Source organism: Eptatretus burgeri, chromosome 3 (genome assembly GCF_056783735.1).
Source record: "Eptatretus burgeri isolate ZD-2024b chromosome 3, Ebu_testis_v1, whole genome shotgun sequence".
NCBI lineage: Eukaryota > Metazoa > Chordata > Myxini > Myxiniformes > Myxinidae > Eptatretus > Eptatretus burgeri.
Window position 1 is genome coordinate 141,837,161 of NC_140963.1, and position 13,884 is coordinate 141,851,044.

The following is a 13,884-nucleotide window of genomic DNA, read 5'->3' on the forward strand; positions in this document are numbered from 1 at the left end:
ATGAGAGCCTAAAGCAGGCGTGTCCAATTCTGAAGAAAGAAAACATGTCCGGCACCCAGCGAAAAAGAACAATCAAATGACGTCGTGCTTCAAGGAACAGAGTGTCCGGCAACCATTGAAAGAGAACAAACAAATGACTTCGCAAAAAAGGGAGAAATGCTCTGGGATTCACTCACTAATAAGGCTGGCCTGGAAGCATCAAGAATGTGTGCGTCATTGGGCGGGGCCTGCAAGCAGATTGGTGTTCCTCCCCGAGCCCTTCCCATTCGAGTTTCTGGAGCGAGTCCTCTCAGTCGGGGCTTCCAGCTGTCGTAAGAGTCGAACCTCGCTGGCCACCGCTTCAGGCGAGCGAGCATTCAGCTGGTTTGAGGCGCACAAGAACCATTATGGGGATAAGAAACGGAGCTGATCTCTCAGGTCAATGTCAACCAAACATCGCCCGGGCACGTAATACCCTTCAAGAAGGCTTGCAATGGGGTTGAGGGTTGAGGGATATCCCTGACAGTGGGGGAGTTTGAGGTTATGTAACTGTACTAAATGTCTTGATTGTCTTATGTGTGTGTGGAAAGAGATTGTGTCAAACTAGAGTCTGGATTAAATAAAAGTTTGTGCACTTACGTGTGGTGTGAGAAAAGACAGAGAGAGAGAGAAAATTAACGATAAAAAAGAGAGAGGAATGTAAGGAAGGGATTGGCACATGCCCGCATCAAATGGCTGCCAACGCCTTGCCGACAACCTTCCAAGTGCAAAAGGGGGGGGGGGGAATCCTAATCAACACGTTCCAACGGAATTTGAATCCCACTGACCCATCAAAAGGTAAGGGATTATTCAAAACATTTATTGCGGAAATAACCGCTGAAGGGCCTACGTGTCGTGAGGGCACATTTACAATCACGGTTTCACAAAACCGCAACAAAATATATTGTTATGAATTCTGGCCCGTCCGGCGTGCGATCGGCCACGCAACTCGAATCGCGATGCGTCGCCCACCGGAACGGACAATTCCGTCATGACCCTCCTGGAACTACCGCCAGGAGCCAGTCACGGGTGGGGGTTTAACCTCAACACGATCGTGCCAATTGCCCACCCGCGCAGGATAGGGTTGCTCGCCAAATTCGACCTACCTAAGTACCTGCGCGAGTGGTCGACCGGGCGATCGTACCTCGCCGCAGGTCGACTTCGGACACGAACCGCTTAAGCGGCTAGTTCCGTGCTGCAGGGATAACCGAGCGGAGTTATCGTCGACCTCGACAGTTCAGATTACTTATCGGGTGTTTCAACCCTCTACCAATCCCTTACGTGATGCAAGATGGAACTTTCACGGAGGAAAGGACGCAACGAAACGGGAAACTGTTCAACAAGCAAGCACTTTGTTTCACACACACAACACACGCACGTAAGGCAGTAATGCAATGTGCAGCAAAAGCAAAATGCAACAAAAGCAAAAGCACTACTACCGACTATAATTATTTACAACACTTAAACAATTATACTTGTCGGGACTCGGCACCACATCATTCATTCAAAATAAACAGGAAAGACCTCCCCTTAGGCAGGGAGGTAAATGGGGTCCATGGACCAAATGTGCGTGGAACCTGGAGGTGCGGCCAGGTCCATGAGACCGAAAAGGTCTTAACCGCGTCCTCGTGACGTGATGGCGGGCAAGCCGCAATGTCAGCGCAGCTGCGCCCCGACTCTGTGCCCCTGGCGTGGTCCGTGAGCCCTCTCCGGCGTGCTCCGTGCGAGCACGGTTTGGTCGGCACCACGGTTAGGGTGGGGAATGAACGGGGCCACCGGCACTATTGCAGCGCGGATAGGGGGGGGATTGTCGATGCTCAGGGTCGAGCGAGGGAAATGGCTGGCTGGATTGGTCGCTTGTGAAAGAGAAGGTGGCTCGATTCCAGCGACGAGACGACACCAACGACCAGCGACGAGTCGACACCAACGACGAGAAAAGCGACCCCCACACTACAACACACGAGTTCCACACAGACTCGTGTCTTTTATAGACCGGGGGAGGAGCCTGTATGCAGATTTTAGGATCAAAACGCGATTGGAGGGGGGGGGGCCACGCCACCCTCTGTTCAGCCATTGGTGTGGCAAAAAGGGGCGTGAGCCTCTTTTGATCCGAATTCCTTCCTGAGAGGAATTCACATCCATCGCGCCTGGAGGCGGGGCCACACCGCCCGACGCTCGCCCATTGGACGGAGGAAAAGGGGCGTGAAGCCTTCCTGATCTGAATTTCTCTCCCGTAAAGGCATCCATTGCACTCGCGGCTTGCTGCGTTCGGCAGCAATCACCGAACGGCTTCGGACAGTATGACTTGGTGTTGGTGCGGTCGATGGTTGTGGAAGGAGAAAGGCGAAGGTGGTGGGGGGTTTGCTGTGGTGGTTTGGTGGTTGGCAGGCGTCGTTTGGGAATGGCGGTGAAGCAATGTTTGCAGGATGGAGTTGTGGAGGTAAAGAGGCAAAGGTGGTGGTGTTTGAGTTGTTGGTGGCTTCATGGTCCAAAATAACGATAAAGAAAAATAGCGAACTCAAAGCGTCGCAGCCCGGATAAATCACACATATTCCCTCTAAACAACAGGTGTGGGATAACTACACATGAACTGATCGACATATCTCACCTGAGGACCCTTTATGGTGTATTGCGAATTTCCACAGCCGTAACATGTATATATATATATACATATATATATATATATATATATATATATATATATATATATATATATATATATATATATATATATATATTCACATATATATTCACATATATATTCACATATATATATATATATATATATATATATATATATATATATATATATATATATATATATATATATATATATATATATATATATATATATATATATATATATATATATATATATATATATATATATATATATATATATATATATATATATATATATATATATATATATATATATATATATATATATATATATATATATATATATATATATATATATATATATATATATATATATATATATATATATATATATATATATATATATATATTCACATATATATATATATATATATATATATATATATATATATATATATATATATATATATATATATATTCACATATATATATATATATATATATATATATATATATATATATATATATATATATATATATATATATATATATATATATATATATATATATATATACATATATATATATATATATATATATATATATATATATTCACATATATATATATATATATATATATATATATATATATATATATATATATATATATATATTCACATATATATATATATATATATATATATATATATATATATATATATATATATATATATATATATATATATATATACATATATATATATATATATATATATATATATATATATATATATATATCACATATATAGATATATATATATATATATATATGTATATATATATATATATATATATATTCACATATATAGATATATATATATATATATATATATATATATATATATATATATATATATATTCACATATATAGATATATATATATATATATATGTATATATATATATATATATATATATTCACATATATATATATATATATATATATATTCACATATATATATATATATATATATATATATATATATATATATATATATATCACATATATATATATTCACATATATATATATATATATATATATATATATATATTCACATATATATATATTCACATATATATATATATATATATATATATATATATATATATATATTCACATATATATATATATATATATATATATATATATATATATATATATATATTCACATATATATATATATATATATATATATATATATATATATATATATATATATATTCACATATATATATATATATATATATATATATATATATATATATATATTCACATATATATATATATATATATTCACATATATATATATATATATATATTCACATATATATATATATATATATATATATTCATATATATATATATATATATATTCACATATATATATATATATATATATTCACATATATATATATATATATATTCACATATATATATATAGATATATATATATATATATATATATATATATATTCACATATATCTTCTTCTTCTTCTTCCTCTTTCGGCTTGCTCCCGCTAGGGGTCGCCACAGCGGACCAACTGTCTCCATTTTGCTCTATCCTCCACATCTTCCATTGACACTCCAACCACCCGCATGTCCGCCCTTACCGCATCCATGAACCTCTTCTTTGGCCTTCCTCTTCTCCTCCTGCCTGGCGGCTCCATCTTCAACATCCTTCTCCCGATATACTCCGTTTCCCTCCTGTAAATCCTTTTCCCCTTCCTTTGTATCCAACTTCTCATACAGCTCGTCATATGCCTTTTTCTTAGCCTTTGCCACCTCTCTCTTTGCCTTTCGCCACCACTCCTTGTACTCCTGCCTACTTTCTTCATCTCTCTGACTATCCCACTTCTTTTTCGCCAACCCCTTCTTCCTTATACTTTCCTGTACTTCCTCGTTCCACCACCAAGTCTCCTTATCTTCCTTCCTCTGTCCAGATGTCACACCAAGTACCTTCCTCACTATCTCCCTCACCACTTCTGCTGTAGTTGCCCAATCATCCCACCCATCTTTACCACCATCCAACACCTGTCTCGCCTCCTCCCTAAATTCCACGCAACAGTCTTCCTCCTTAGAACAGTTTGAAACCACCTCCAATGCTCCTCGCCTTACTCCCCATCCACTTGGTCTCTTGTACACACAGTATGTCCACCTTTCTTCTCTCCATCATATCAGCCAACTCTCGCCCTTTGCCAGTCATCGTCCCAACATTCAGAGTTCCAACTCTCACCTCCACACTTCTACCCTTCCCCCTCTCCCACTGCCTCCGGACTCGCCTTCCACGTCTCCTTCTCCTCCTTCGCCCAGCAGTAGCACAATTTCCACTGGTACCCTGCTGACCACCGGTACCGGTGGCGGTCGTTGGTAACCCGGGCCTCGACCGATCCGGTATGGAAATTCGTTTTGTTGTCCGCATACTGATTTGGCATAGGTTTTTACGCCGGATGCCCTTCCTGACGCAACCCTGGTCGCCTCTTACGACACACAGGGATATGGTACACCTATTCTAACCGGGGCATACACCGGGCCCAGTACAACTGGTGCTCATTTCGCCGACCTCGGAAGGATGGCAGGCTGAGTCACCCCCTGGTGTTTTCGACTTGGTTTATATATATATTTTATATATATATATATATATATATATATATATATATATATATATATATATATATATATATACATATATATATATATATATACACATAATATATATATATACATAATATATATATATATATATATATATATATATATATATATATATATATATATATATATATACATATATATATACATATATATATATATATATATATATACATATATACATATACATACATATATTAATTCAGTGTCCCAACAGGGCTTGAACTCAGGACCTCTTGGGTCCCAAGCCACTGCCCTTACCACTACGCCAACACCAGGCTATATATTCACATATATATATATATATATATATATATATATATATATATATTCATATATATATATATATATATATATATATATATATATTCATATATATATATATATATATATATATATATATTCACATATATATATATATATATATATATATATATATTCACATATATATATATATATATATATATATATATATATATATATATATATATATATATATATATATATATATATTCACATATATATATATATATATATATATATATATATATTCACATATATATATATATATATATATATATATATATATATATTCATATATATATATATATATATATATTCACATATATATATATATATATATATATATATATATATATATATATATATATACATATATATATATATATATATATATATATATTCACATATATATATATATATATATTCACATATATATATATATATATATATATATATATATATATATATATATATGTGAATATATATATGTGAATATATATATGTGAATATATATATATGTGAATATATATATATATATATATGTGAATATATATATATTCACATATATATATATATATATATATATATATATATATATATATATATATATTCACATATATATATATATATATAACCAATCCAGCCAGCCATTTCCCTCGCTCGACCCTGAGCATCGACAATCCCCCCCCCCCTATCCGCGCTGCAATAGTGCCGGTGGCCCCGTTCATTCCCCACCCTAACCTCTTCAAAACAATGAATATTCAGCGGATTCAAAAACCAAAGCAGGACTCATTCCAACAGAACAACCAGCAATATTTCATCTTGTTCAAGAAAAGGTATTGATATTTAATGATGAATTAAGGTTCTTAAGTTCTGCTCAACCCCCTGTTAAACTAACTCCGAGATTAATGTTTCTTCTCACAAAAGATGGAAGACAAGGTTCAACTGTGAGGGATGAATCAAAGTATATTGATAAACCATTGGATATGGAAAATAATGATGATAGAGTATATATTGATTTGCTGAACACTCTAAATTATAAGGTTATTCTTTCTGGTAAAAGTAGGAAGAATGAGAAGGAGAAACACATTATTCAGGCTTTAAGTATCCTTGGTTCAGGTATTAGTTTTCTTCCAAATGACCCATCGCAATTAGTTAATAGACTGTTATTGTTGTTCGGCAGTAAGAAGGCTTGAAATAACAATTGTTTTAATGAAGCATCAGCCATTTTAGACCAGTTGATGAACATGAAAATAATTAATAAATCTCAATATAAAGACATTTTAACTCATATTAAATAAGATGAGAAGCACAATCCTGAGTTTTAATTTCACAACAAGCGACCACACATCTTCATTCCCATACCCACTACAACTTGACACAACAAAAGAATATGAGGCATCTTTATTGTCCATGGAGACTTATAATACCTTATTTAATATAACCGAGAAAAATGACAAGTTTAGTTATAATCCGGGAAGTGGATACAAAACGATAACAGTCTCACCCGGAGCATACGAGATTTCTCAAATATCTTCCGAAATTGCTCGTCTTATGAAAGAACAGGGTGATGAACCAAAAAATATTGTTATAAACATTCAAAAACATACTTCAAAATCAACGATTAAAGTTAAAAATAACTACAAGGTTGATTTCACAATTGATAATTCATTTAGAGAGTTATTAGGTTTCTCCTCAAAAAGATTGAAACTAATGGGACGTTTTACAGTGATAATGTCATTCAAATATCCTCAGGAATAAATTCGGTGTTAATTCACTGTGATTTGATTGATGGTGCTTATAATGATGGATTAAAAACAAATACAATATTTTCATTCAGCGCATACTCAACCCCAATTGGTTATAAATTCAATATGGAGCCTAAAAATTTGGTTTATCTACCTGTGTCAGGAAAAACCATACACAGAGTAAATTTTAGGATAACCGACCAAGATAATCGTGTGATTTCTTTTAATGGAGAAGTTATATCCATCAGAATTCACCTACGTGAAGTTTTTCAATAAATAAATACGATGGTTATTGTGAGGAAGCACGAGTTGGGAAAATATAAAATAATTACAGGGGATGGGATGTTCCTTTCCCCGTACTACAAGGGTGAAGGTATGTATCTTGGTAGAGGATACTATAAACCTAAGAGACAAAGGGGTGTTGGACATCAATTTAGAGGAGATGGGATAATTGATACTCTCATGGGTATTGGTTCAACTATTCTTAAACATAAAGACCTAATTGGTTCAACTGCTTCTGCTGTGGGAAATGTAGCAGGTGCTGTAAAGAGTATAAAAGATGCTCAGAAAGAATCTCATAAATTACAAGCAATAAAAGAAATTAAGAAAGGTAAAACTCAGTTGTCCCCCCAAGAACGACAGAAAATAATTCAAATACTTGGATCAGGGTTTCAAAAGTTTTAACATCTTTTTTCCTAAATAAATACAAGTATGGAAGCAATTGATAGTATCTATGATTTGGATGATACTATTATTATCTCAAACTCCACTAAAAAAGAAGATTACTTCAAGGTAAATGCAATAACTGGAACAGACTGGAATACAAATGGTACAAAAAGTTTTGAAATAAATAATCAACAAACCTATTTGAATCTCTCCGAAAGTTTCTTGTTGTGTAAATTTAAATTCACTAAGGCTGGGAATAACACAAACGCTACACTTGTAAATGATTTCTTCTGGAAAATGTTTGATAGTGTGCGATTGTATATTGGAACACAAGAAGTTGAAGCGGTTGATTATGTCTCTGCTGTATCTGAAATTATGAAATTTACACTCTATACATTCAGTGATAGAATGGGAAAGGGGTCTGTCGAAGGTTTTATTCCTGATATGTCAACGGGAACAAACACAGACCCTGGATATATTCAAAGGAAAGGAATGTATAATGATGATACAAAAGCAGAAAATAGTTTTACTGTGGCAGTTCCTCTTAAAGGTATATTTGGATTTTGTGATTATGATAAAGTTCTGTATGGTCTTAAAATTAGATTTCAACTACAAAGGAATGATAATGAAAATAGATTGCTTTTTGGTGTTGGTAATGCTTTTGGTGATCAGAATAAATTTGTAATTGAGGAGATGAGTTGGTATATCAGTGAATATACTCCTAATCTTAAAACAGAAGAGATGTTGAATCGAAGACTTAACTCAAAAAAACCACTCAGTGTATCATACCTCAAAAGAAGATGTCAACACGTTAAACTCAATCAAACTACTTACACGTGGAATTTGGGTGTTCTGGAAGGAAAGCCACGATATCTGTGGATCATTTTTAAAAAGCCAGATGGTGATACTGCGACTGATAAGAATAATGCATTGAGTGATAATGCTAAGGTGAAACAACTTCGCGTTTCTCTAGATGGAACATTTTATCCACGAGATAGATTGGAAATTAATTGGGAAAAAATGATTTTGCTGAAGCATACAAGTCTTACCAAAAGGTGTGTGAAAGTAATGGAAATAAAGAACCTATTTTGGATATGACAGCATTTAAAAGTTTGTATACAATCTATACGTTTGACCTGAGCGCTCAAAAAGAAACTATAAAGTCTAATCGAGTGGATACTTCCCTATACATTGAAAGAGGAGAGAGTGAAGAAGTTGATACATATTGTTTGCTTTTGGAAGAAACAGAATTGCAGATTAATACAGATAATGGTGTGATGATTAGTCTCACATAATTTTTTGTTAAATAAATGAGTGGCAAAGTACCAACTGGGGTATATGTTAATCAAATCAATCTTCATAAACTATCATCTTGTGTTCAAAATCAAAAGCCTTGTACGATTAACGTTAATACAATTCAGAGAAAAGGAGCAGTAAGAATTGATGTTTTGCTCACAAGAGAACAGGTTAAAATCTTGAATGACACTGGCTCACTTAAAATTAAAATGACAAAACCAATGTTGAAAAAATATTCAATAAGAGAGACGAGTGGAGGATTTCTCCCATTTCTAATTCCTTTATTTGCTGGTTTAAGTGCGGTTGGAGCATTGACGGGTGGTATTTCAACAGCGGTCAAAACTGCCAACGAAAGGAAGGCTCAACTCCAGGCTCAAAAAGAATTGGAAAGACATAACAAAGAGTTGGAGAAACAAATTAGTGGAAGTGGTGTAATTGTAGATTTTGCTGAAAAACTTGAAGGTCTGCCTGATAAAGCGAGATTGTTAGTTGGAGATATGCTTTCTTCTATAGCACAAGCAGGTGTAAAATTAACGAAAAGAGGTAATGGATTATATCTTTCTAATAAATAAATGAGCATTGATGAGTGGTTGAAAGAATTTGGAAAGAATACAACATCAAATTTACAACTTGCCAAATATTGTAAGAAATTAAAAATTCATAATGTGGTTATTTGTATGAGAGATGAATTAACAAATGTGTCGAAACATACAAAGAATATTATTATGAACTTAGAAGATAATGATGGGAACGGTTCTCATTGGGTTTGTATTTTTAATAGTCAAGACAAATATTATTTTGATAGTTTTGGTCTTCCACCACCTGTTGAAGTCATAAAATTCTTACAGAATGGTGTTTATCAAACATTTCAAGTCCAAGAATTAAATTCCAAGTGTTGTGGTCAATTATGTCTATATGTGTTATTTCAACTCAACAAAAATAAAAATTTTATGATATTATTTTTAATCTAATATAAATGACTTATGTTGGTAAAGATGGTTCTATCTTTGGTGTATCTCAAGAACTGGATATTGATTTTTCAAATTATTACACAAAGGCACAGGCTGAACGACATAAATATAATATAAACAAAAATATTAACATGAAAAATGCTTATAAATTAAAAAATTATCCAAGCCCGACTGACGCAAATGACTTGGTGAGATTAAGCGATTTATCACAATATATATACTTAAATAAAACGGCTGTGTATTCTAAAGATACAGAAGTGTTGATATTATCTCCAGGTCATACAGAATTCACAGTTCGAATTAAAATAAATTTTTATAAAGAAGGGCGTATCGTTTGTATGAGAATAGAACAATGGGGGTATGATATGAATGATTTAGGGTATAATTGGTCATTTAAAATTAACCTCGAAGACCTGGAACAATTAAATCAGTCTCGTAAGGAAGAATATTATCCACTTGGTATCGAGAATGAGTTTTGTGGAGCCACGATTAGTAAACAACAAATAAAAGAATTTAATAAGGGTAAATATAATAATGGTTTTGCCCTTGTTTATCTCATGAAAACAGAAAAAACAGGATTATATATAATAAGTAAGGAAATACAAAATGATTTAACTATGGGAAGATGGGGAGGTGTTTCGTGCCATAATATTATTCTAACATATATTTCTAATACATAAATGACAGCAAGAAGGCTTCAAGAAAATTATCATTTCTGTGTTCAAGCATACCTTCAAGAAAAGGGTATTCGGTATTTTAATAAATATGTTCTACAACATAAGAATGAGGTATTTTCAATAAAAGATTGGCATTATGCTGATGTTGATAAACCAACAACTTTAGATTTAATTAGAATGTTAAATAATGAAAAAATTATAAGGTTAAGAAAAGGTAAGGCTCTTTTAGAAATTCAAAAGAAATTTTATTGGTATCCTGTTGTAAAAAATTATTTTGGATACAGGAATAACAAGAAATCCTGATGAATATATGTATAATATTCTATGGGGTGTAAACGATTCAAGTATAGTAAGGGATGAGGAAGGAGTTGAAGAAGAGAGGGAAGAGGAGGAAAAGGAGGAGGAGGAGAGAGAGAAGGAGGAAAGAGAGAAGAGAGAGAGGGAGGAAAGAGAGAGAATGAATAAATATCAAAATATGGAAACCAGTGAGATTCAAAAAAGAATAGAGGTATTAAAGAAATTAACTTATCTCACCAGGGAGGAATACAAAGAATTAAAAAGTCTATTTACAATACTTTCGACAAGACTATCGACATCGAGAAGACATGTATTTTAATTCAAGTTTTTTCTTAAATAAATGGAGGAGAGAGTGAAGGCATTTCTAAGGATTCTTTATGTTTTAAAAATTAAGATTCAAATGTGCATGTTGGAAACTAAAAAGGTTTTTGCACTCTGCAGAAATTTTTCTCATAAATAAATGAGTTATTGTCTCAAATGTAAAAAGAAAACTAATACTAAAAATATTTCATATATTAAAAGTAAAAATAACAGGGTTATACAAAAAGGTATATGTTCGGTGTGTGGTTCAAAAAAAATCAATTTATCTCCAAACACAAACTCGGAGGAGATATACAAAAGTTTTTATCAGGAAGTAAATTTACAACTACTGGAATACCAGGGGAATTACATCTTCCAGGGTATTCTTTCTGTGGTCCAGGCACAAACTTGGATAAAAGATTAGATGAGGCAGACAATCCTAAATCCTGGAGTAAACCAATCAATAGAGTTGATGAAGTGTGCATGAGACACGATATTGATTATGGGAATACCACAACGTTGGAAGAAAAGCATGAAGCCGATAGAGAAATGTTATATAATTTGTCTCTGATACAAAATCCAACCTTGAGAGAAAAAGTTGATAGGTTCATCGTGAAGAAGATGATTAGTGCTAAATTGAAACTTGGACTTGGAAATTCAAAAAACTTATAGGCTCTAATGATGCCATTAAGACTGAAGAGCAATTAGCTGATGAATTACATAAACCAATATTCACAAAGTTTCAGAGAAGGAAAGTTTATTCCAAGGAAGTTGATTATATCTGGTCTGCTGATTTGATTGAACTCAATAATGATAAGGGGTACAAGTATGCTTTAACCGTTATTGATTTGAGGAGTAGATATGCGTGGGTTGTCCCTTTAAAAAACAAAACAGGTAATACTCTTATGTTAGCTTTTCAACAGATATTTAATAAAAGTAAGAGAAAACCTAAGAAATTGTGGACTGATGAGGGTAGAGAGTTTTATAACAAGACATTTATGAATTTTTTAAAAAATAACAGTATTACATTATACAGTACCTTTAATGAAGGGAAGGCAGTTGTTGTTGAACGTTTTAATCGTACCTTAAAAGAGAGACTATATAAAAATTCACACAACTCGGTTCACAACAATGGTTATCTTTTATTCAGGATATTGTGGATAAGTATAATGACACGATTCACACGTCAACGAATATGAAGCCATCAGAAACATTTACAAAATTAAAATATGAAAAAGAGATTAATGTCAGAAAACCTAAGTTCAAAGTTGGTGATATCGTAAGAATATATAGGTGGAAATCTCATTTTGAAAAGGGTTTTACTGAACGATGGACGAAAGAACTTTTTAAAATTGTTGATGTAATAGATACAGTTCCTTGGACTTATAAAATATATGATTTGGAAGGGGAAGAGATTTTAGGTTCATTTTATTCACAGGAATTACAAAAGACAAAACTAAGCATATAATACACCTTTGTGGACACTAGAGGGACAAGTCCGAGGTGTATTACAGTATATAATGTGTGTCAAGGGGGACGTTCTTAGATCTGTGAACCCCAAACACAGAATCCTCAACTGAATAGTCAAGGCTTAACTTTGTTTGTTGGTGTGTATGTGTGTGTGTCCCAACCCTCACATTCAAAATCTCAACCCCAACCCTCACATTCAAAATCTCAACCCCAACTCAATCCTCACCCAACACAGTCTTTTTCAAAATGAGATTTCCACCTATATATATATATATATATTTTACGTTTTTTTTTCTCTTCTTCCAATTCTGTCTTTTAAGACTTTCAGGTTTGATGACGTAGAAAGGGGGAGTAAGCCTGCACTTTCTTCCCAGAACTTTCTTGATCTTGCTCCCATCAAGCACCATCCAACAAAGAACTACATCGATAGGTTTAGATCCCAAAGAGTGATAGCAACTCCAAAAGTCTCCAAAATATAAATAAATAAAATAATAATAATAATAAATAAATAAATAAATAAATAAAAGCCCCCAAAAAAGTTTCAAGTGTCCAACATAAACCCAACTTTCCAAGTCTTCAAGGTATAACCACATTCCCGTTGAGTTTCCAAGATATGTATCACATTGTGAGTTATCAATCCAGAACCCACATTTCAAGTATTCAAAGTAAAACCAACTTACAAAGTCTCTTAAGGATAACTCATTTACTGATTTTTCAAAATTTGTGAGTCTCCAAGGTAGGCCCCATATTTAGAACCATCTTGGCAGAACCCTTTTCCTGAGTCTCCAAGGTAGTTATTTAAACC